Source organism: Mytilus trossulus, chromosome 8, assembly GCF_036588685.1.
Source record: "Mytilus trossulus isolate FHL-02 chromosome 8, PNRI_Mtr1.1.1.hap1, whole genome shotgun sequence".
In the NCBI taxonomy this organism is placed as follows: domain Eukaryota; kingdom Metazoa; phylum Mollusca; class Bivalvia; order Mytilida; family Mytilidae; genus Mytilus; species Mytilus trossulus.
The window spans coordinates 46,591,535-46,617,838 of record NC_086380.1 but is presented as its reverse complement, the minus strand read 5'-3'; the positions used below and the strand labels follow the sequence as shown (position 1 = coordinate 46,617,838).

Genomic DNA, 26,304 nt, shown 5'->3' with positions numbered 1-26,304 from the left:
GAATGCATAATTTGTCAGATTAAAAGCCCGGAAAAATTATATGTCTTCACGGACAAGGGCAAAGTTAGTTTTATTGAAGCTACTAAACTACGAAAAGATGAGATATATTTGAAGATTGTAGAAGAGTTGTCTTCTATTAATCAAATTTTTTCGGAAAATATTGATGTTAAATACCATAGATCTTGTGGTAAATCTTACACCAGTAAGCAGAATCTATCTTGTTATAAACAAGAATTTATGGAAACGGAGGAGAAAATAAGTGGTGCTTGCATTTTGTCACCTGCTGCAAGCACATCTAGAATCATAACTCGATCAGAGTGGTATTCCTGTATTTTTTGTAAGAACAAAACTTACAAAAAAGATGCTAAATTGCATAAAGTGGAATCAGAAGACAGAATTAAGAACATACTTGAGGCAGCTAGAAATAATTCGGATCATGAAATTGAGTCAACGGTTTTACATGAAAATTTTACTGAAAATGCCCTTTATCATTCGGCCTGTATAACTAAATATCTACTAAAAACACCCCAAAAAGTAAAAGCAGAATCGTCTGACCATGATACTGCATTTGTGAAGTTGGTGTCAGAAATTAATTCAGACCTGATGGTAAAGCATAAGGCTTTTATGATGTCTACCCTGCTTGAGAAATTTCGTTTCTTGCTTCCACAGGACTATGCCGATAAATACACAACATATAAATTGCAAAATAGGTTAATGAATTATTACGGCGATTCGATTGTCATACAACCACAACAAGGCCAGGGTAAATCAAATATCATGTTCAGCAGCTCTATATCTATCGGTGACGCCATCAAAGCTGCAAGTCAGCTTAAATCTGAACTCAAATTGGCACAGTTAGATTTAGAAATTGGAAGTTCCAAAAATACAACAAGTGAAGAACAGATTTTACACACAGCTGCCAATATTTTAAGGCGTGATATACATAGCCTTGATCTAAACAATGATTATTACCCAACACCTTCCGATTGTTCTCTGCCGTTGTCAATTCAAACAATGCCCCCCAACCTGACCAAATTTATTTGTTGGTTAATAGATGAAAAGTCTTTTCTGGCCGTTACAAACCAAAACCATACTACCGTAGAAAAAATGCGAAAATGTATGTCGCTTACAGAAAGCATAGTTTCAATGAGTACTAATGTTATTACTCCATTTCAAATTGGTCTTGCATTACAATTGTATCATGAATTTGGATCAAAACAATTAGTTGAAACGTTAAATGCTCATGGATTTTGTAGTTCGTATGATGAGGTAAGGCGATACCTAACAAGCTTATCAAGTCATGAAATTGAAAGGATAAAAAATGGCGTGTATGTTCCAAACGGTATTGTACCGCTGTCGTCCAATGGTTGTCTCATCCAGGAAGGATCAGATAACATTGACATAAACACGGAAACGGTTGATGGCAAGGATACTTTCCATTCTATGGCTAGAGCTGTTTTTCAACTGCAGACTGAAATGACAGATTCAAGCGCTGTACATGCTGAACAGGTTAAAGTTAAACGAGGACAGGACAAATCTCTTGCAGTCGACGAGCAGACAATGTCTTTGATAAACTGTGTACCATTCAACAAGCCAAAAGAGCGTCCTGAGCCTCCCCGTCGTGAGAATGCATATAGTGACATACAATCTTGTTCAGAAAAATGTGAAGCCTCTTTAGACTCCGTTTGGGTTTTGCTGCGACTTCTTTCCAGAGAAATAATTAAATTTCCAATGGAACTTCCAGAACAATTTAAACAAGCAATTCCTTTCTGGACTGGGTTTAATGGTCTAGTCTCAGAATCACTTCCTTGTCGGACACTTGTTACATATGCACCAGTTGTTGACTCGAAGCCAAGCGATATGTCAACCGTTTATACAACAATGAAGAAATGTCTGGACATGTCAAATGAAGTAGGACAGGACTTTGCAATACAGACCTTTGATCAACAACTTTACGCAGTATCACAGCAAGTAAAATGGTCAATGCCGGAAATTTTTCAATCCCATATTTTGAGGCTTGGTGGATTTCACACACTTTCTTGTTTTATAGCTTGTATTGGCAAATTGTGGGCTGATGGAGGTCTTCGGGATCTTATGGTTGATTCTGGTGTTTATGCCGGGTGCACTGTTGACCAGATGCTCTTAGGGAAACAGTTCAACCGATCAGTTCGAGGTTTAACACTCGTATATGAAGCATTACAATCGTTATGGTTTGCTTCGTTTTTCAAATGGTGTGGGGAAAATGGTGGTATTGATGCAATACCAAAGGATGTATGGGTGATGCTGTTGAAATGTCAAGCAAAGTTTTCAGATGAATCGGAATCTTACAAAGATGTACTGAACGAGCTTACGATTCTGTATACCACCCATGTATTACCATTAACAGTTAGATTCAGGAACTGGGGATATCTCGAGTCCCCAACATTTAAGTACTGGGATATGTTCCTGACCGCTGTTGAGGTAATGCTCCAAAACATTCGTGCAGAACGGGAGGGTTTGTGGTCATTGCATTTACATACTACAACTGATATGCTGCCATACTTCTTCATAACCAACAGAACAAATTACTCCAGATGGACCCCGGTTTATATTCTTGATATGCTTGATATCCCTCATAAAGTCCAATCAGCATTTGATTCTGGTGAATTTGCAATTCACCAAAAAAAGGGAACTTTTAACGGCATTTGGAGTGATATGGCCACCGAGAAAACTATTATAAAAGACTCTAAAGGGCATGGGGGGATTGTTGGGTTAACCCGCAAAAAATCTGCATTAATTAGATGGACCTTAACGAGACATGTTCTCGGTCATTTCGGTTCAGAAATGCGTGATAGAGCTGGTTTGTCCACAGAGAGTGATTTGTCTCATGAGGAAATGAAACCTGCAGCAATGACACGAGATAACCAACAGGTTAGTGATTTGATAGATCATATCATCAACAAAATGACAGATCCTTTTGATGTTACCCTACATCCAGTTCCTCTCATAAACATTTCAACTGGGATGCACGCATCTAAAGAAGTTCAAGATTCTTTATTGAATTCTATAGATGAGGGCACACAAAGGGTTAAATCCTTCGTTGATGGTTCTTTGTCGAATGGGCAATCTCGAAGTTTCTATAACCCGATATCAAAATCTAAACTAAAGTCTTTCGAGGATATGACGAAAAAAACTAAACTAAAATGTCGTTCTGGTGACACAGTTAATGTGCATATCAACCCTGAGTTAGTTTTTAGGCGTGCCTTGGTTTTGGCAAATTGTCGAGAGGATGTAACAGTTGACAAAGTTCTTTCTTATCCGATTGGCCCAATCCCAACATCCATGTTCCATGATGATGGTACAATGCGCAAGACATGCAAGGCAGATTTAGCTCACATACTGGAACAGGATGTAGTAGTCTGTCAAATCCTTCCAATATTCGATATATCCCGAACCACCCATATAAGAGATGGCATGGCATTATTGCAATCTATCAATGCAAAAAGGTTTAAAACATTTGGTGAATTGGCTTTAGATTTTGTTCTCAATCAGGTTGCTTGCTTTCAATATGCTTCAGTGGTTGCGGACATTTTTGATAGATACGACATTCAAAATTCCATTAAAAGCTCTGAACGGGAACGTCGATCAAAGTCATTTTTCAATCCAAAGGTGTTTCAAGTAATCGAAGGAAGAATCATTCCAGACTGGAAAAAATTTCTTAGTTCAGGTGAAAACAAGCAGTCACTTATTAAGTTTCTTGGTGAGTTCACTTTGCAATATATGAAAGAAAATAGTTGTCTAATGGATGGTCAAAAACTGTACCTCGCTGGATCATTTCCCAATCCAGAAATGGTCAAAATAATAAGTCCTAAAGGTATATCAGATTGCAGTGAATTGTCAAGTACACAAGAAGAGGCAGACACACGTATTATTCTACATGCCTTGAATGCGGACAAACTGTACAGGGAAAACGGTGTAAACGGTCGCATTATTGTAAAGTCTCCGGATACGGACGTGCTAGTACTTTTAATACATTATTTCCCAAAGATGACTCATATATCTGAATTGTGGTTTCAAACAGGAATGATCACTAGCATTAAGGATTGTCGGCGTTACATTCCTGTTCATGAGCTGTGTGGGTCGTTAAATTCAGTTTTGTGTAAAATCCTACCAGCTGCACATGCTATTACAGGGTGTGATACTACATCGTCTTTATTTGGCATAGGCAAGAAATCCATGCTAAAGGCACTTAAAGAAACGCCTGTTAATTTCGATGACTTGTCCCAGATATCTATATTTGATATAGAAGATTCGGTAGCCGTTAGTCGGAAACTCGTAACTAGGCTTTATGATCCTAAAGGAAAGTCCAAACGTTGCCATAATAATTTGAACAGTTTCCGGGTGAAATTAGCAACATGTAAAGATTCTAGCTTGGTCCGACTCCCTCCTTGTGAAGCATCTTTTAAACAACACGTCCTAAGGTCTTCTTTCCAAACCAAAATCTGGATGACTGCACATATCGCCAAGTCTGTTACTGGATCGCCTCTACAGTTTGGTTGGAAAGAAGGAAAGTGTGGTCTTGAACCTGTCTTGTTTGAAGGTCAAATGTCATCTGATTTCCTTCAAGATTTGGTGTGCACATGTAAAGGAAAATCAGTTTGTAATAAAAGTTGTGTGTGTTTTGAACAGAATTTGTCCTGTACTGAACTTTGTCAATGTCAAGCATCAGACCTTTGTAAAAACATCAATACACACCTGACAGATATAGATGATGATGATGATGCTTGAATACCTGACCTATTTACATCTTAATAATGCTAATTCATATATAAACTTGTTTTGCTTTTGTCCACTTTTTCTGTTGATTTAATATAAGTTTAGTTTACTTTGGCACTGAAGATATTTCCGTTTATTATGATAGGACGATCGGGCATTCCAATGTAAAAAAACGTCAAAAAACGTTGATATGATGCTAACATATTTTATAAACCTTATATGAATACATTTTGATGTACAACAAAAATAATAATGACAGCTTTTGTCTCAAAAAAAAAATGTCCAAAATTAACTAAAATAACCATCATGACCATTGAAACTGATATCAATGAAATTTACTTTTATCCCTCCTGTACTTGACTTTAAACTTTTGTATAGTAGCAATTCGTGTTCAGACTTCATTTTCATGGGAAAAAATATTACCAAAGTTCAAGGTCATCTTTGTATGGAAACTAAATGCAGTCATAAATAAACAAAATGTATCTTATAACAAAAAACGTCAATTTTTACGTTAAAAATGACGTATTTAGAAAAAAAATGGTTTTCCCAACTGGCTCCATATATGCTGAATGAAATATTGTCCCCTGATGGTTAAATATGTTTTATGTTCCTAAGTTTAGTCCAACATTGACAGTAAAGTCAAAATTTTGTAATATTCAATTGTTGACCTTTGACCTCAGTTATGCAAAATTCCGACCATTTCTCATGCTTACGGCATCATTAATATTAAAGTTAACAAAATTATCTTTCCAATGATATATAATTTAGCCGTGTGTTCGGTGGGTGCATTAAAAAAAAATTTTTTTGATTCTACCGCTGGTCTAACTATACTGCGAAACTAGTCAACATGACAAGTGCAAACCGGAGTACTTGAAAACTAAGATGTTATATTGCTCTGGATTTTCTCGATTAGTTTACAAGGAGAAATCAATGCAATAGCCTTTTCTATAACTATTAAAGGTGTAATCAAGATATTGGTTATTGATTGGTTTAGTGTTTAACAAATATTACATACATTTGGGGTAGAATATGTTATTGTGATATGACCATGGGTATAAAAAAGATGATCTGGTATCATAGCCAATGGGGAAATTTTCAATCAGAGACTAAACAACGTAGAAGTTAGCAATTATGGTCACGGCCGACCTTGTTTTGTACTATCTCGACATGCTGAGGTGGATTATATAACATGCTAGTTCAGAAGTTAACAATCCGTAGGAATACATATTCCACCATTCTCAAACCATTTATGTTTACTCCGAGTCAACCAGTGTTGTTAATACTTCAATATAACAAGTGCTTAGCGGATCAAACTTCAAGTCACTTGCTACTGGGCTTTTCATCGAATCCATGACCTCCTCAACCCAGAGCACGTGACTGTGATATCACCGAGGTGTGTCTGTTTTTATTAAGACACATCACACCAAATAATTAAACATCTGATACAATATTTTAGCTTAAAATTTAACTTTTATCCCGTAACAGATGTTGCCAAGAGGATAAGATATATTGAAAAAAATGAAACTTACAACAACTAATAATGGTATAACTAGTTAATTTCAGTTGATTCTCTTTGCTTTCTAAATATACTTGGTGTTTAACCCCGCCACATTATTTATGTATGTGCCTGTCCCAAGTCAGGAGCCTGTAATTCAGTGGTTGTCGTTTGTTTTTGTATTACATATTTGTTTTTCGTTCATTTTTTTTAACATAAATTAGGCCGTTAGTTTTTACGTTTGATTTGTTTTACATTGTCTTATCGGGGCCTTTGATAGCTGACTATGCGGTATGGGCTTTGCTCATTGTTGAAGGCCGTACTGTTTGTGTTATTTTTGGTCTTTTGTGGATAGTTGTCTCATTGGCAATCATACCACATTTTCTTTTTTATATTGGAAATCGATGATTTTCCATTTGCCATAATGTACATGGAACATGCACAATATGATTTAAATATTGACACAGGTGTCTAGTAAAATGAATTATGTATCATTACAATAAATTTTCGAAGTCATTATATATTCCTCGTACTGTTCGTCATTTCCTTTATATATATACACATAAGTCTAAATTGAAAACTACGTTTAAACCTATGATTGCGTTGGATAAAAAACGCAATTTTTATACGTGTGCATGTAAAACAAATTTCGTTGTAGAAGGGTCTAAATACTGCACAACCAACATTTTCCGAAAGACCAAAAAAGTGAAAAAGTATATTTAAACAAAACGCATTTGACTAACAGGTCGAACAACTAATGTTCTTTAACCCTGCTGACTGCCATTGGCGATTGCCAAATAAAATTGATCACGAGATGTAACAAAATGGATCTTAATTTAAATTTAATACTAAACAGAAAACAATGAACTTGTGAACAAGATATTATGCCACAAACACAAGGTGTCAATATTTCTTGTACACCAGATCTAGATTTCGACAATATATGTCTCTTCAGTGATGTTAAGGATCGAAACGGTATTTGGAAGGCCATATAATTTACCTTCAATTTAAGATTGACTCTTGAATGTCAATATAGGATGAACGGATCATATGAACCGGAGAGAAAATATGGTACAAGCCCAAACGATAAAATATAAACAAGTCTTAATTGAAAACTACGTTCAAACCTATGATATTGCGTTGGATAAAAACCGCAAGTTTTATACGTGTGCATGTAAATCAAATTTCGTTGTAGAAGGGTCTAAATACTGCACAAATAACGTTTTCCAAAATACCAAAAAAAGTGAGAAAAAAAAGTTTTATTTAAACAAAACGCATTTGACTAACAGGTTAAACAACTGATGTTCTTTAACACTGCTGACTGCCATTGGCGATTGCCAAATAAAATTGATCACGAGATGTAACAAAATGGATCTTAATTTAAATTTAATACTAAACAGAAAACAATGAAATTGTGAACAAGATGTTATGCCACAAACACAAGGTGTCAATATTTTTTTGTACACCAGATCTAGATTTCGACAATATATGTCTCTTCAGTGATGTTAGTGATCGAAACGGTGTTTGGAAGGCCATATAATTTAGCCTCAATTTAAGATTGACTCTTGAATTTTAAGAGTCAATATAGGATGAACGGATCATATAAACCGGAGGGAAAATATGATACAAGCCCAAACGATAAAATATAAACTAGTCTAAATTGAAAACTTCGTTCAAACCTATGATTGCGTTGGATAAAAACCGCAATTTTTATACGTGTGCATGTAAAACAAATTTCGTTGTAGAAGGGTCTAAATACTGCACAAACAACATTTTCCAAAAGACCAAAAAAGTGAAAAAATATATTCAAACAAAAAGCATTTGACTAACAGGTCGAACAACTGATGTTCTTTAACCCTACTGACTAAAATTGGCGATTGCCAAATAAAATTGATCACGAGATGTAACAAAATGGATATTAATAGCCACTGATGTATCTAGTCGCGCGATATGACTGCCTTAAAACTTTCCACAGTTTTACAGTTCACGGCAGCATTGGTAATAAGTTCCAATCAATGATAGTTTGTGGAAAAAATGAATGTTTATAAAAGTCAGTATTTGCTGATAAAAGTTTTATTTGTTTGACGTAAGAAGTTCTGGGTGGTCTATTATTAAATTCGATATGATGTTCAGTGGGAATGGCTACCAGGTCGTTCACTATTTTATACAGTAGTACCAGTCGTTGTTTTCGTCTTCGTTCCGCAAGAGGTTTCCATCCAAGGTCCTTCATCATAGAGGTGACACTACTAGTACGTTTATAGTCTTTGAGAACAAATCTAGCTGCTCTTCTTTGTATGTTCTCTATGCGATTTATGTCTTTTTGTAGGTATGTGTCCCTTACAGTGCCTGAGTAATCTAAGACTGATCGAACTAGCGAGATGTAGGCAGTTTCCTTAAAATGTTTGTTGCAGTGTTTAAGGTTCCGTCTGATGAATCCAAGTGTAGAGTTGGCTTTGTTGCAGAATTTGTTTATGTGTAATGACCATTTCAAATTATCGCTAATAATTACACCTAAGTATGGATTTTCATTGACCTGCTCTAATATGTGGTTACTTAGTGTATTACTGTATGTGAGCGGGGACCTGCTACGGTGAATTGACATGACATAGCATTTACTGGCATTAAAATGCATACCCCAGTCCTTTGCCCAGTTGTCAAGTGAATCTAGATCTTTCTGTATTTGGAGTTGGTCCTGTGGTGTCTCGATGGAATTATATAGGAGGCAGTCGTCAGCAAACAGACGTACTTGTGATTTTACACCTAGCGGCAAGTCATTAATATGACATAGAAAAAGAAGGGGACCGATGACAGTTCCTTTGGGCACCCCTGAGTCGACGGAACAAGATAAAGAAAATTCTCCTTCGACGATAACTCGTTGGTGGCGTTGCATTAGAAATGATTTAATCATTGCATTTGTATTACCATCAATTCCATAGTTATTTAATTTGTGTAGTAGTTTTCGATGAGGCACAGTGTCAAATGCCTTACTAAAGTCCAGTATGGTTAAATCAATTTGCTTCTTGGCATCAAAGGATTTCATGATGTCATGCATAGTAATTAGAAGTTGACTTTCGCAGGAATGGCCATTACGTAAACCAGATTGCCCAACAATGTAATTTTAACACACTATTTAGTATGTAAACATAAGAATGTTTTAAATATTTACAAAAGGGTGAAAATAAACGCAATATTTCGCAAGACCAACTAGCTTTATCAAGCCTGCATCTATCCAGCTGAAATCGGATGTAGATGATAAGAAACTCTTGCAGCTCAATGCATATGCTGCCTTGAAAATAAGACAATTTTGCAGCTCAATGTCTATGTTGCACTTGGATTTAGCTGCCTTAAAAATTAGAAAACTTTGCAGCTCCATGTATATGTTGGTCTTGGATTTAGCTGCCTTGAAAATACATAATTGGTAGTTGAAGTTAGCAACGTCCATTGGCCAATATTACGGGATAAAAAGGACGATGATTTGTTTTAAATTATTCTTTATCTTTCCTGTATCTTTTCTCGTCTTTTTCGTTAAGACCATCCGGTTCTCAACTGTGGAGTTGGTGGATCCAAAAGTTTTCTCTTCTCCTTCTCGCCTTGGTGTCCCACTCGGTGTTGACTTCTATAATTTGAAAAGTAACATTATCAAAAGGATGTTTCGTTGAACGAAGATGTCTAGTTAGAGGACAGTTTTTGTTGGTTTTGTACGATGAACGATGGTTATTGAGCCGAATATTAAATTTGTCCATTGTTTCTCCCACATACTGAATACCACAAGTGTCACATGTTATATATAAAGTTTTACAGTTGGAACTAGAGTAGATTATATCATTTTGTTTAGAAACGGAGCTGATGAAAGAACTGCTTGTATTGGCAGCTTTACAACACAAACAATTCCTTTGACCGCATTGTTTGTAGCAACCGGGCGAAGGAGTAGGCTACTTTGCTAATACAGATGTCACTAATTTGTCACGGATGTTTTAGGTCTTCTGAAGGCAATGACTGGTGGTGATGAAAATACCTTTTTTTAGATTTAAATCATTTTCTATAATTTTCCAATGCTTCTGAACAATGGATGACACATTTTAAAATCAGGATGGTAAGTAAGTACAAGGGGTGTTCTGTTAACTGCTTTATTCTTATCTTTGTACTCAAGAAGTGCTCCATATCAGCCCTTATCATGGTTCCAATTGATTGACAATAATGATTTTAAATGGACAGATTCACAAGAATATCTTAATGAATTTCTAGAACACAGTAACTCTTTCCACCATTCAATAAATTTACATATGAATCCTCTATGGAGAAAATTAACTTCCTCGATACTACGAGTTACATCAAGAACGGAATCATTATAACGGACCTTCATACCAAACAGGCAGACAAACATCAATTCCTTTCTCCTAAAAGTTACCATTCTAAACACTGCTCCTGTGGTATCCCATTCAGCCAGGCATTGCGAATCAAAAGCATATGCTCTAATGAAAATACGAAAAATGCTAGACTTGGACAACTTCGTAAACATCTAGTTGTTTGAGGATACAATAACAACATCATTGATAGCGATTTCGAAAGGGCAAACAGAACTTGTCGCCAAGAACTTCTTGAGTACAAAGATACGAATAAAGCAGTTAACAGAACACCCCTTGTACTCACTTACCATCCTGATTTTAAAAATGTGTCATCCATTCAGATGCATTGGAAAATTATAGAAAATGATTTAAATCTCAAAACAAGTATTTTCATCACCACCAGTCATGGCCTTCAGAAGACCTAAATAGTTATCAAAGGTACCAGGATTATAATTTAGTACGCCAGACGTGCGTTTCGTCTACATAAGACTCATCAGTGACGCTCAAATCAAAATATTTATTAAGCCAAACAAGTACAAAGTTGAAGAGCATTAGTTATCCAAAATTCCAAAAAACATCCGTGACAAATTAGTAATGATAATTTTATTTGCAAAATACACCCATATGGGTCAAGCAAACACAAATACAACATTTTATACAGACAGTGAAGAATTACAAATATAAACATAAAAAACATAGTTATAAATGGTAATTAATGTAAACTTTGATGGACATGGACCTCATTTTCGCTAGTGACATCTGTATTAGCAAAGCAGCCCACTCCTCACCCGGTTGCTACAAACAATGTGGTCGAATTAATTGTTTGTGTTGTAAAGCTGCCAATACAAGCAATTCTTTCATTAGCTCCGTTACTAAACAAAATTATACCATTTACTATAATTCCAACTGTAAAACGGAGAACTCAATTTATATATTAACATGTGACACTTGTGGCATTCAGTATGTGGGAGAAACAATGGACAAATTTAATATTCGGCTCAATAACCATCGTTCATCGTACAAAACCAACAAAAACTGTCCTCTAACTAGACATCTTCGTTCAACGAAACATCCTTTTGATAATGTTACTTTTCAAATTATAGAAGTCAACACCGAGTGGGACACCACGGCGAGAAGGAGAAGAGAAAACTTTTGGATCCACCAACTCCACAGTTTAGAACCTGATGGTCTTAACGAAAAAGACGAGAAAAGATACAGGAAATATAAAGATCATTTAAAACAAATCATCGTCCTTTTTATCCCGTAATATTGGCCAATGGACGTTGCTAGCTTCCACTACCTATTATGTATTTTCAAGGCAGCTAAATCCAAGACCAACATATACATGGAGCTGCAAAGTTTTCTTATTTTTAAGGCAGCTAAATCCAAGTGCAACATAGATATTGAACTGAAAAAGTTCTTATTTTCAAGGCAGCTAAGTGCCACATATACATTGAGCTGCTAAAGTTTCTTATCATCTAAATCCGGTTTCATCTGGATAGATGCACGCTTGATAAAGCTAGTTGGTCTTGCGAAATATTGCGTTTATGTTCATCCTCTTGTAAATATTTTAAACATTCTTATATTTACATACTAAATAGTGTGTTTAAATTACATTGTTTACATTATAAATATAAGTCTGAAAAAATACACCAAACAGTGTTGGAGTTAGATTTTCTACTAACAAAATATATATATATATATACGAGTCTAAATTGAAAACTACGTTCAAACCTATGATTGCGTTGGATAAAAACCGCAATTTTTATACGTGTGCATGTAAAACAAATGTTGTTGTAGAAGGGTCTAAAAACAGCACAAACAACATTTTCCAAAAGACCAAATAGGTGAAAAAGTATATTTAAACAAAACGCATTTGACTAACAGGTCGAACAACTGATGTTGCCATTGGCGATTGCCAAATAAAATTGATCACAAGATGTAACAAAAAGGATCTTAATTTAAATTTAATACTTAACAGAAAAAAATACGATTAAAAACTATCATAATATATCAAAGTTTTACATATACCTTTTCAGGAACTTGTTTTCGGAGTGAAAATCTACGCGGTTGTTGTTCCACCCAGTCTGATGTATGGATAGATGATACATCTGATGAAGACCTTTGTCTTTTGGTTAGAGTGTTATATATAGTTATACAAGCACTACGAGTTATACTGTCTTCTTCATGTCTTCTTCTTGGTCCGAATACAAAGACAAAAAGAAATATACTTCTGTTCGTTTTCAATGTTTTAGTGTAATGTCGAGAATTTTTAACCTGCGTATGTACATTAATGTGTGATTCGAAGAGTCACACATAGATTTACAAAAGTCAGTTTCACTATTAGTTTACATGTTTTTGTAATAGAAGTCCACATATTTCTTTTCACCCCTCCCCTAAGATGTCCAATTTTAGAAGGATGTGAGAAGAAATAGTTATTTCTACTTTATTTTTTACTTGAATACTATACCGTAACCCTGTATGAAAAGGGATATACCTCTAGTATCTGCAATAGTCTTCATAATTTCATGTTTAAACTGTTTGTCGTGAGTAATTTACATTTGAATTGAAAGCGAAATCGATAAATAAGTGGATCCTGTTTATGGGACATACATTTCACAACTTATTCAAGAACAAGCAGCAACTACTTAGACTTTGTAAAACGTCACAAGTGTAGGAACAGAAAGGTGATGAACCAGAGGCATGCCAAAGAACGTCTCATCCTTTTTCTAAAAAGAATTCATCGGAAGTTACCAAACATTAACAAATATTCCGTATCAACTTTACAACTATAATAAACGATGTCATGAAGTATAGATTCTGAGTACTGACGTTGTTTCATAGTGTTCTCTGTATTAATACTGTTATAGATTCGAGGTTAGCTGTATTGGACCCGAGACTCGTATATTTTATCTAGCAAATATAAAGTAGCTTTGAAGAATATACAAAACAGTTTAACTGTTTTTATAATATCTTACATATATTACAAACAATTCTATTCGGTAAAACGTTATCACGTGACAAGGGATAATTCAGTTAATTTTCATTTCATTGCAAGGAAGGAAGAGAACCCCTAAAAATGTACACCAGCGATGAATTACCCTATTATTCACCGTCCATTAACCTTTCGAGTTTCTTATCTTGTACCCCAGTTACCTCCTATTAACGTGACATCACAGGCTTAAATAAACATAATGTAAACGTTTACGGTACAGGAAGCCGTCGAGAGAAGAGGAAATAAAGCTTTAGTCTATCTTCGCTAGCCAGGGGTTACGATCCACTCCCGTTATATTCACCCTTGGCGGATTGAGATAAAATTTAGGAGACACAAGGTAAGGATTGTTATTGGTTGCAGACGAAACTCGCGGCATTCAATCAAAAAGCGCCTTATAACATGATCAAGTGTAAATGTAGAAAGTGTTTGTACACAAATGCCACGTGTTTTATTGTGCAACAAGTCTTTACATTCTATAAACACACGACTATATTTAGTGACAACTTGAATGTTTTTAATCAATTAGTAGAAGTTCCTGTGTATTTTCCATGCACAAATTCATGAAATTTGACGTATATTTTCGTTTCCGGCTTTATCAAGTGTATAGAATCTATACGCTACCATGTTTTACCTCCAAATAGAAGACTTCAAGTGCTACCACTGGTCAAGAATAAAATATTCGGAATACTCGTGTCTTTAATATTCCGATAGATGGCGCAACATTGTTTTCACAAATGTTGGCTTAATCTGCCAAGGGTGAAGAGAACAGGAGTGGATCGTAACTCTTGCCTAGCGAAGATGGCTTTAGACATGCATCTGCCGACAAGCCTTAGTATTTCAAAATCTTTGTTGTGCAAACAAGAATTTCTAAGACACAAATATATATTCGAACGTCAACTTGAACATGAAATTGTATTTGAGAAAGTAAGGTAGTTCTAAGCATTTGTCAATGATTCAAAAGGCCCTTCTGTTAGTTAGGTATAATCAAACAATTATGCCCCCTGAAAAGCGATATAGATGAAAAAAAAGAAAAAAAAAATCCCTAAAAAGTTGTTTCACTTCGGGCTGCGCCCTCAATAAAATAGCCTTCTCATGATGACAATTTGGGATATTCGCATTTTTCTACGGGCCATAATTGTATATTGCTCTAGAAACGTTTTAATGATTGATTAACGGAAATGTAACAGTGAAAATAACCGGATGTCGTACTCGAAAAGGCTAGGAAATATGTCAGTTTAAGACGATACAAAACACTAAACATATTTTTAGAGACCAATTGTGCCATGGACCATGGTTAATGTTTGTTTACATATTTGTTTCTTTTTATCGTGATTAAGATAAAACACAATGACTGCTGTTCCCCTATTTTTGTCTTTTTTTACATTTGTCTCTTTGTTTTGTTCATACATCGGTGTCAATATAATGATTGTATGTGACTGGCATACAAGTGATATATTTAGCTAGCTATAAAACCAGGTTTTATCCACCATTTTTCTAAATAAGACAATTCTATACCAAGTCAGGAATATTATTATTGTTGTCCGTTCGTTTGATGAGTTTGAGCTTTTGTTTTTGCCATTTGATAAGAACTTTCCATTTTCAATTTTCCTCGAAATTCAGTATTCTTATTATTTTAATTTTTACTCACATACGATATTATCCCTATTATTACCATCTCTTCAAGCACATGGACAAAGTTTGCAGAGCAAGGTTATGTGAAATCACAAACTGACACTTCCTTGTTTAAATGGAACCCTTACAATGCAGGGAATTTAAATAATTCTAATGATACTGATAGTAATATGTTAGCATCAGCTTTACTTTTATAACCATGCTAAATACTATATGACAAAGAAAGTATTACCTTGATTTTAAATAATTTTTTGGTACAATCTGGAGAAACTGGTCATCATGGAATTGAACGAGGTAACCTAAAAATAATGAATAGGATACTAGTATATGTGTTGTTACAGTAAAGTTAAACCTTATTACTGCTATTCTCATGACTGTTTCTGTATTATTTTCTATATGATTTTATAATGCCAAATGTATATACTGCAATGAATACAGTTACTGCATTAAAAAGGAAATATGTTCCATTCCCATGATCAGACGTTATCATGTAACCAATTTTCAAATCTATTCATAGCTAATTAAAAAAAAAGCAGTCAGTAAAATTGAGATATGGAAATGGGGAAGAGACAAAACTGGACCAAAGGGCAGAAAACAGCCAAAGGCCACCAACGAGATAAGCCTGTACCTTTGTTAATTATTTACACCACATAATATCGATGACACTGCTGTTGAACGTTTCGTCCTCGATTGTATCACCAGTAGTCAGCACTTCGGTATTTAAATGAATATCAATTATTTATAAATTTCCTGTTTTACAAAATTATGATTTTTTTTTTTAAAGAATTAGCTTTATTTTTAGTTATATCAACAGGATAAATCTAGTGTACATAAAGAAGTCGTCATTAATGAGAGCCAAAATATTATCCAGATATCGAAATTATTATTATTTTTTTGTATTAGATGTTGTTTCGATGGGTCTTTGCTGATTTAAATCACAACATATAACAATACAGGTCAGCAATAAGTTGTGCACAGTAATAAAACCATAGTCATTCCCATAACCTGACAATTAACGGAATCTCCATTCATATGAGAACGACCAGTACGTCTCTCCTTGCCGATTTCTTCTTATTTCTATATGAATTGGTGTTCCTTCAGACACTTGTCAAAATCAAGGACACCAAAGAAGTCAGATTATTTAATTTCACTTTCAGATGATGTTCTTTCCATTAACAATCCGAAATTTTCTGATTGGGTTCCAGTAATTAATCACTCAGACAACAGACACGGCTTCCTCTGCCTCATTTTTAGACTTATATCTCAAATTTTGAAATTATAAATTTTTCCAACCTTAGTAGCAATATACCAACTTCACCTGCATATGGGTTTAACGTTTCCCAACTTATTCGATATTCAAGAGCTTGCAGCTCCTATACACAGACTTTGTCAAACGTCACTAGTGTCTGAGCAGAAATTTTATGAATCAGGGGTATGTAAAGTTCATCGGAAGGTTGATAAATATTTCGTATCAACTTCGTATCAACTTCACAAATAATACATGATGGTCTTGATGTATAGATTCTGCGTACTGACAATGTTTATTACCTTAACTACGTGTTATATTGTTATTTTATTCGTCTTTGTTCATTTATTAATACTACTTATACTGTTTGGTCTGTTTTATGTGATATCCATTTGACGTGGCTCGGTACTTATGCATCCCGTCAATGTATTTGTATTATCTTTCATTTTTGCTGGTGTGTTTTGTATTTGCGACTTTTTGTGTTTCTTTGGTTCTTATAACGTAGCATATTAATCTATTGCAATACAAATTCATAATTTCAAATAAAATTTGTAGATTTAGCTAACTAAGTCCTTATATTTGTATTAAATAACATTCGTTTATCACTGGTATTAAAGAGATAATAGTAACTGCAATTACGATTATCCAAATATGGCGACGGTAGATATAGGTAAAATCTTTACACTCATTTTTCTTAAATGTAGCATGCTTTTGTCAATAGTTACTCAGGTGCAAGGTTTATCTATACCATTACATCATATTTGAATCGTAAAGGTGCACTGGATTTGTCTAAGCGCTTTGAAAATTGCCGTCGAAAAATTCGGGATGATAATCGTAACTCGGGAAAAAAGATAATCGTAATTATGGTATTTAAAAATGGAAAGATAATCGTAACTGGAAAGTGTTTATTGATATTGACATTGTAAACATATATCTGATAGCATATAATGAAGTTATGTCGATGAATTATTTACGAAACGTTCCAACATCTTATGACATTTCTGTTTATGCATATATCATTAACAGTTCTTAGGAAAACAGCTACATATGTGTATTAATTTATGTTTTTTGATTGAGTTAAGTCTGTCAATTGATATTTTAACGTGTGTTTTTCTATGTTGTGATGTTATGCTATTGTTGTTTACACTAGTAATTTTTGGGCCCTTTATAGCTTGTTGTTCGGTGTGAGCCAAGGCTCCGTGTTGAAGGCCGCACATTGACCTATAATGGTTTACCTTTTTATAAATTGTTATTTGGATGGAGAGTTGCATGTCTCATTGGCACTCACACCATATCTTCCTATATCTACATACTAGTAGTAGTATATCATAAAATTTAGTTTTTTAATAAATAATGCCGTTAGTTTTCTCGTCAAAAGTGTTTTACATTGTCATTTCGGAGCCTTCTATGCGGTATGGGCTTTGCTCATTGTTGAAGGCCGTACGGTGACCTATTTTTGTTAATATCTGAGTCATGTTGGTCTCTTGTGGAAAGCTGTCTCGTTGTCAATCATACCATACTTTTTTGGCATTTTATCTACTTCATGACGGTCACTGAAATTTCGATATCTCAGAAAATAACTATAAACAACACAAATTTAATTTTGAATTATAACAATATGACATCCTTTAAACATTTAATGCTATATAAAAATAGAGAAAGGTTGGGATTTTTTGTGTATTATGAAATTAAGTAACGTGGAGTTCTTTGACAAACATGGATTTGTGTTCTCTTATAGTTTGGCCAAAAGCCCGAAAATGAAGAAATGAAGTTGCTGTGGCTTTAAATTGTCTTACCAGAAATACTTATTCAAAGAATGACTGCAAAGTGGAGAATAAAATAACGCATATTCCGCAATATTAGAAACAAACTAATTCAAAAATTCATAAATACTCGGTATATGAAAAGTATGTTGCATACATATGCATGGAAGATATTGTAGAGACAAATATTGAAGGTACTAAACAAGGAACATTTTTGTATTTGCATACTTGCCATATAATAAGTTATTTTCTATTAAATGAAAACAAAAATTAGCCTAACCTAATTGTCATGCATTTTTCTGAAGCACAAAATATTTGTTGTAAAATCTATAAAAATCTTTGTAATTAAACAAGTTCCGACTGTGATGATGTACATGTTATGCCTTCTGATGTAATTTATCAATATACATGTTTGTGTGTGGTTTTTTTAAGTCAGTCAAGTGCTTCGTATTAAGACTATAGGTTAGGCTAAAAAAACAAAAAAACAAAAGTAACTATAAACAAAAGTAACAATAAACAAAAGTAACAATAAACCATAGTAACAATAAACTGTAACTATTTTAGATCCTTTACCATCCACACTGTTTAAAGAAACGTCCTAAAATACATGGGTATTTGATCAAAACATTTGAATTAAATTTTTAAATCATATATTATATCAGTATAGAATAGAAAAAAGGAAATCAAAGGGAAAAAATGGACGGCTATATTTATTGAATTATAAGGAAAAGGGAAATATGAACACTCATATCTACCGATAAAAGTATCAACTGTTAAATCCGATAATGTAGTTATAAAGTTATTGACGGAAATTTTTGTTCATTTCGCGCAGAATTTTAATATAAACGTGATATTGGAGGCAAAACATATATATGACATATGAAAATGTGGTATACGTGACTTTCATTTTGAGCAATGAATTGAAATAATTGCACTTTTGGGATATGGGATATAGCTAATCCCTCCCCCCCTCCCCTCCCCCTAAAAAAACACAAACAAAAACGGACTTAAACGCGCACACAACATTGAAACTTTGAAAAAAATCAAAATATCTACTTACCACAATAGCTGACTCGACAGCTGCTTCATTTTCCGTATCTTTAACAGGTACATGTATATATCAAAAGGTTCACCAGCTAATAGAAATTTATTATAGGATATGCATGTCACTTGATGATCGCTGTATTACATCTCTTATATTATGTGATACCTCGAAAGCTTTTGATAGGGTATGGCATAGTGGCCTCTTTATAAAACTAAAAGCGTATGGTATTGATGGAAATCTGTATAAATGGTTTGAAAGTTATATTTCAAATAGAAAACAAAGCGTTTTTGTTTCAAATGCCCATTCGCCTTTTGATAATACTAATGCAGGAGTTCCGCAAGGCTCTGTATTAGGTCCCCTACTATTTTTTTAATTATGCAAATGACATAGCTGATAATTTGACAAGCCTAACTCGATTGTTTGCTGATGATACATCTCTTTCTTATTCCAGCAATAACCCTTACACTATAGAGGATGTCTTAAACAGCGATTTAGAACAAATTTCAGTATGGTTTAAAGATTGGCTTATTAACTTTAACCCTAATAAGACAAAGGCTATGATATTCTCCTGCCATACTTCCCCAGATGATATTGAAATAGAATTTCAAAACCAATTAGTAGAATTTGTCTCCTGTCATAAACACTTAGGGATTACTTTTGATTCCAATGGTATCAATTCCATACACATATAGAAAATATTTTAAAGTGTGCAAGCACGAGATTAAATGTTCTTAAATAATTGAAATATGTATTGAAAAGAAATTATCTTGCTCGTATATATTTAACTTTTATAAGACCCGTTATGGAATATGCATGTGAGTTATGGGATGGTTGTACTCAACAAGAAGCCGACAATTTAGAACATGTTCAGTTAGAAACAGGGAGGTTAGTAACTGGGTTGCCCGTGTTTGCTAGTCGGGAAGCTATATATTTTGAAACTGGCTGGCAATTGCTTGTGGACAGAAGAAAATCCAGAAAGCTCAATATGTTCTTTTTTTTACAAAATGGGACTGCCCCTGATTATCTCTGTGATGTAATGCCCCCGCTTGTTGGTCAAGTATCTAACTACGATTTGCGAAACAGTAATAATTATGTAGTACCCGGTTATAGACTAGACATAACTAGAAAATCCTTTTTCCCATCCACTACTATTGAATGGAATAGCCTTCCCCCGACATACGTACGTCCAAGACATAAATATTTTAAAACGAAAGATGAAGTCCAAATTGATACAGCCACCTCCCTATTTTAGTTGTGGGGATAGAAAACTTAATATTATTCATACACGTTTGAGAAATATGTGCAGGTCTTTAAATTCAGATTTACATCGTGTATATTAAACCCAGTCTCGCATATGCAGCTGTGGCCACCCTGTTGAGGATAGTATACTCTATTTTTAAGAGTGCGCTCTTCACAACGAAGCCAGAGAAATCCTGTTTTCAAATTTAGAAAGTTATGCTATATCCATTGAGCTTCTATTAGCTGGTGACGGTGACCTTTCTTTTCAGCAAAACAAAGACATTTTTGAGTCCGTACAATCTTATATCAGATTAACACAAAGATTTAAAACAATCAATTAACATTCTAAATTTCTACTTTACAACCTTTCACTTCAGTCTAGTTGTTTCAATATTATTCCTTATTATATTGACGTCGCGTACGGTGTTGGTGATAATACGGGTTTTGCAAATCCAGTTCGCCTTTATTGCATTTGTTAGAAGTTTCGGAATTAATAACTATATAAATGTATATATCAAAATGTGCGTAATTAAAAGTAGAAATGGAATATGCCTTAAAATCAATACTTTTATTCATTTTGTTACTCGGATGATCCCTAATAACACTGATTTTGAGCGTGTAGACAAGTAACACCGCGACATATGATCAGCCTTGCTTTGAAGTTATTCTTGTCATTTTTTAAACTTATTAAAAAAAAGTTGTACTCCTAGCAAGAGTAGTCTTTGGTGTTGATGGTGTATGTTTTCTTTATGACGTCATCGTTAACTGGACGCGACTGACCAGGACGAAAAGTTCATTTTGTTTTGTGGTCAAGCCGAAAATTGAAAAAAATATGGATAGGGGTGAAGTTAAGAGTGATTTTTAAAGTTAATTAAAATAGATTATTCCAAAAATGATATGTCTTTTTATTCCGTATATAATAAGGAAAAAATAAATAAAAAGTTTTGTTACAAAATTTCAAAAGATCGTGGCAATGATTTTTTAAAATTTGTATTTCTGTCACAAAACCCAAATCTCACTTATATTTTGAAGCTCTTCGAAATTCGAACGAATGCTGAAGATCCAAACCACAATTTATTTATCCACCCTTCCTGTGTCAAAATTATACAATACATATACAACGTTCTATGTCTTCAATTAGTACGTATTGTTTAAATTATGTCCTAAATTGTTTATTTTATTAAATCCGTTGAAATGTCACACTCGCCGTTTTCTGACGTTTTGGCTTATTTGTTAAGTGTCTTTTGAAAAGTAATAGGCAGTTGCAGTCTTTTCTACGATATAAAATTGTATTCGAACGTGAAAACTTCTTTTTTAAGTGTATGATAAAAAATTGTGTCGAAGTTTTAAGAGAAAATATTGAAGAAAAAATAATCGCGATCTATTTGTTTGTGTCTAGTCAAAATGTCACAAAACGCCGTTTTTTACATTTTTGTTACAAGTATGATAAGTCATATTATACAGTTTTGGAGGGGGATAGTTTTGAAATTATAATAGCACAAAAAATACTATACAACATTAAAATCTACTGTTCAGGGATTTTTTTGAACCCATTTCCGATCAAATGTCGGAAGTATTAACGACACAGTCAGCGACAACTTTTGTCTAGTCATAATGTCACACCATGCTTTTTTACTTGTTTTGACATTACGTTCTGTAAAACTTGACATGTAGTGCTAGAACGTTGAAAATTGCGGAAGCCTTTACGTACCATGCTAATAAACTTTTTCCAATTTGATGTAACGAATTATGAATTTGATATAACAGATAATGAATTTGATATAACAAATTATCAATTTGATATATAAAAGATTATCAATTTGGTATGACAAATTATCAATTTGATATAACAAATTATAAATAACAAATAACAAATTGTCAATTTGATAAAACAAATTGTGAATTTCTCTACCAATAGTATGATTTAATTATAATAATGAGATTGGTTGAAACATTGCGTAACCCAAATTGGCGCATGTTTTTTGTGTATTGTTTCATTGTTTATGGCTGACGTCCAGCGACCATTATGTCATTGAATGCTTATTCAAAACTTTCTTAACAGGTTTAATGTTTCTGAAACCCTCTCCCTCCCCTTTTATCTATTATTTGAAGCAGTTTGAGGGACTAGTTTGAATGTTCTCTATTGAGTACATGGGACCTGAAGTCTTAGAACGAACGATTATAATAGAATAAAGATCAATTTATATTACACATTTTCAAATCAGAAAGAATGGATAGTGTGTTTCTAGGGACATAGGAACATGCAACGATAAAAAAAATGCTGGCATGCTTCTTTTTCAATTTCGATGGGCACATACAAGGTTTAATGAAACATCATTAAGTTCATCCTTACATTTTTCTTTATATATTTGTTTCAATATTTATTTTGTTTGCACACTTTCCATTAAAAAAAAACAGACCCATGCGCGAGATCTAGAAGAGAAAACCCATGCACAATCAGTACAATACTGTTGATAAAGTTGCAGTAGGAACTGATTTTTCTCTTTATCTTGTCTAGATTGTGGTGCACATTCGCATTCTTATATATGTTGTTGTTTGCAATTTTATAATAGTATAAAAAAAAAACGTAAATAGCTGAGTGACAACTATAGAATTACTTTTATTTCCATGATGAACCAAAGTGAACATATAAATACATACAACCATAATAATATTAAACAAGCATCAATTAATCCTTCTTAGTTTTAGTATTAATCAACTAGGAAAGTTTTCGCTAAAATGGGCTATCGAAAATACAGCTGAATGGATTAATCGGATTATCCTGCGCTAAAATGGGCTCTAATGTCTGCGCTAAAATGTCCCCTAGTAGTTTTTCGCTAAAATTATCTGGGCCCATCTATTTTCTTGTTCATAGTTGAGATTAAATTTCTTTTATGAAATTTGCAAGTTAATTTTATTGTGGTTAATTTTGAATTTGCTTTCAACTGTCGATTCTTTTAACATTTAATACAGGCGACGAAACAAACGATTCAACAAATAAAATATTTATTCGGAAATTATCAAAAGCGGATAAAAAAATAAGCCCTTGACACCATTTGCGAGTATGCTGGTCTTGTGAAACAATGAAAGTCCGTCGGAAGGGAGCGATAAAAGACTGATCCGTGTTAAGAGAGAACAATATCACTTGCACATAAAATTCAACCTTTTAGATTTCGAGAAGAGCAGGCTAAGGCTACAAGGAAGCACTCGAACCCTCAAAGTGGATTAATATAATTTGTTATAACTTGTTTCCCAATCCACCATAAACACATGTGTTTAGCTAAAAGAAAAAGCAGCAGAAAACGTCTTTGCTCCAAGGGGATACTAATTTAAATGAATATTATTTTCCGTTTTAATTCAACTGTACTTAAAAAAATATATACCGCTGTTGCATTTCGGTTGTATACGTAGCAAGTCAAGCAAATCGCGCTATATGATTGAGCTGCACGAAATTAAAAAAAGTACGACGTTATACAATGCATGAAAAATATAACGTTATTTTGACGTTTCCAAAACTAACACCAACACCGTACGCGACGTCATTGGTTTTTTTTTCTTTTTTCTTTTTATTTCTAATTTTTGTTTGATGTATGTATTACATGCATTACTACTATGTTGTGTTTTTTTTTCGCCATTTTCTAATGTACTTTGTGTTTATATTTATATTGGGAGAGGACGTCTCTAATGTTGTTATAACTTGTGTCCAATCCCTAAGGGTTTGCTACTTTTGCAAATAAAATATGTTTAAACTAAAAGGTTATGCATATTGTTGTCGGTTATTAATAGATATATACAAGTTGAAATGATAGGACTTTTTTTTTTACTGGGAACTCACTTTTGTCCCATGACTGTATATATATACATAAGTACGTCTGAGTCAGTGACAACCCTACAACAGGTGATACATGGCTGTGTACATAATGTATATACAACTCGTCTAAACATCAACCCAACAAGGTTAGATCTGTAAATTTGCTTTCGCAAATTTTTAGTTCTTCCCTCGCCCATAATGGTTCGAATCCCGGCGAGGGAAGAACCAAAAATTTGCGAAAGCAAATTTACAGATTTAACAGCAAATTTACAGATCTAACAGCAAATTTACAGATCTAACAGCAAATTTACAGATCTAACATTGTTAGGTTGATGTTAAGACGAGTTGTATATATATATATATATATATATATAAACGAGTCTAAATTGAAAACTACGTTCAAACCTATGACTGCGTTGGATAAAAACCGCAATTTTTATACGTGTGCATGTCAAACAAATTTCGTTGTAGAAGGGTCTAAAAACAGCACAAACAACATTTTCCAAAAGACCAAAAGCGTGAAAAAGTATATTTAAACAAAACGCATTTGACTAACAGGTCGAACAACTGATGTTCTTTAACCCTGCTGACTGCCATTGGCGATTGCCAAATAAAATTGATCACAAGATGTAACAAAATGGATCTTAATATAAATTTAATACGTCACAGAAAAAAAAAATGTTAACTTGTGGACAGGATGTTGTGCCACAAACATTCGGTGTCAATATTTCTTTAGTACACCATATCCGGATTTCGACAATAAATGTCTCTTCAGTGATGTTAGGGATCGAAACGGTATTTGTTATATATAGGTAAATTTGTCCTAGATATTAACCTGTAAGTTTCTTCATTTATTTTTATATGCGTTTATGTCATCGTTAAACTTGACATTTGCATTTTTAACACACATAATACCATTGAAATGCTGAAAGACACATTTATTATGTTTCAGTTACTATTATCCGATTAAGAAAATTACGATTATCAAAGAAGAAAAATACCATAGAGTTACGATTATCATACCGAATTTTTCAACGGCAATTTTCAAAGCGCTCAGACGATTCCAGTGCACCGTTACGATTCAAATATGATGTTATGGTATAGATAAACCTTGCAGCTGAGTAACTATTGACAAAAGCATGCTACATTTAAGAAAAATGAGTGTAAAGATTTTACCTATATTTACCGTCGCCATATTGGGATAATCGTAATTGCAGTTACTCTTATCTCTTTAATACCAGTGGATTATAGTGGAACATTGATTTAACAATGAATTAGCTGCAATCAAAATTTGCTTGCTAGTCCCTCTCTGTGATCACAAATAGATAACTCTGGCTCATTTCCCAATCAATCTATCATGAAGGGAAGTAATTTCATGCAATTTTATTCATAGTCTATTTCAAAAATGATAAAAAGTTCTTTATATTGGTATGTAAAAATTTAAACGTTTCAAATTTATGAAATTATATTCGTACATCAATTGTTTTGATACATCAATAACAAAAACTGAAATATATTGCATTGATTGATTTTGTAATTATTCAAAATTATATCAGAAACCTAAACATAATTATAAAAAAAATGAACCTGTTAAGGGGAGACAATTCTCGTATAACTTTTTCGAATTGCACATAATACCACGGAATGTCACTCATCATACAAATGGCACATCCATATAATTACACTGATAAAATAATGACCAATATTTTCTAAGCTTGTGCTACACACATTATAATATATATCAATGAGATGTTGAGAGTTCACTTGTTTTAAAGGAAAACTTTGATGTCTTTTATGATTATCGTTTTTATATGAAAGAAGGCGTTTAGATAAAATATTCAATTTTTTCGTGGTTATAAAAAGTCATCTGTTTCTTAAAGATTGCATCTTAATCTTACCATATTATAACCAAATTAAAGTACCCAAAAATTAAGACCATGATGGCGGACAAAAGAAAAAAAAATGGCTATTCGTCTT

The 26,304-nt window shown here is 33.6% G+C and overlaps 1 protein-coding gene across 1 annotated transcript in view; it reads right to left on the bottom strand.

Annotated features, from left to right (window-relative positions):
- Positions 1-15,519, bottom strand: part of LOC134681948 (uncharacterized) — a 184,064-nt gene extending 168,545 nt beyond the window's left edge. Inside the window, exons 1-2 of the mRNA XM_063541579.1 lie at positions 15,456-15,519; positions 12,628-12,790 (exon numbers count right to left, since the gene is read on the bottom strand). The gene's annotated coding sequence lies outside the window, so the exon portion shown is untranslated. The remainder of the gene's footprint in view (positions 1-12,627; positions 12,791-15,455) is intronic.
- Positions 15,520-26,304: the final 10,785 nt, after the last annotated feature.